This window comes from Pteropus vampyrus, unplaced genomic scaffold (genome assembly GCF_000151845.1).
Source record: "Pteropus vampyrus isolate Shadow unplaced genomic scaffold, Pvam_2.0 Scaffold1000010250, whole genome shotgun sequence".
NCBI classification, from domain to species: Eukaryota; Metazoa; Chordata; class Mammalia; order Chiroptera; family Pteropodidae; genus Pteropus; species Pteropus vampyrus.
In genome coordinates, this window is record NW_011924652.1 from 1 (window position 1) to 882 (window position 882).

Consider the following 882-nt stretch of genomic DNA (forward strand, 5'->3'; position numbering starts at 1 on the left):
ACATGGACGTCTACGGCCATGCCACCCTGAACAAGCCCAATCCCGTCTGATCTTTGAAGCTAAGCAAGGATGGGCCTGGTTAGTACTTGGATAGGAGATCACCTAGGAAGACCAGGTGCTATAGGCATAATTTTTTTGTTTATAATATTACAATAAAGGTATTGTAACCTGACAAGTTCCATGCAATCTGTGAGGTCAACCAAGGATTGCCTCACCTAAAAGGAAGGACGGAAAGCAAGAAAAGGAAAGAAAGAAGGAAGGAAAGGAGAGAGGGAGGGAGGGAGGGAGGGAGAGAGAGAGGGAGAGAGATAGAGATAGAGAGAGAGAGAGAGAGAGAGAGAGAGAGAGAGAGAGAGAGAGAGAGAGAGAAAGAAAGAAAGAAAGAAGGAAAGAAGGAAAGAAGGAAAGAAGGAAAGAAGGAAAGAAGGAAAGAAGGAAAGAAGGAAAGAAGGAAAAGAATATGGAAGAAAATGAAGAGAAGAAAAAGTAACTTAAGAATTCAAGATATATTTACATGTTGATGAGTATTTGTGTGTGGGTATATACATACACACAAATACATATACACAAAGACACACACATGCATACAATTTAAATAAATTTTCATAGCCTGGATTTCTATTAGTAGGGTTTCTTCTCCCATTTCCTGGTTTCAGACACATGTTCAGAGTTGAGCTAAGTGACTCTGTTGTTTCTCTGGCTTGGCATTCATTTTGTTTGGCCAAACAGTCTTCAATGACCTTAACATGATGCTAACTCCCTCAAACAAGCACATGCCCTAGACAGCAGTCCACAGAGTCACAGACAAATCTAAGTTCCTAAAATGACTGCCTAATAGCCTTGCTACTATCTCCCCTACCTCCCACAGCCTTACCCTTATGT

The 882-nt window shown here is 41.0% G+C and overlaps 1 pseudogene; it reads left to right on the plus strand.

Moving 5' to 3' along the window:
* The first annotated feature begins 8 nt into the window (after window positions 1-8).
* LOC111735818 lies at window positions 9-127 on the plus strand (annotated as a pseudogene).
* Window positions 128-882: the final 755 nt, after the last annotated feature.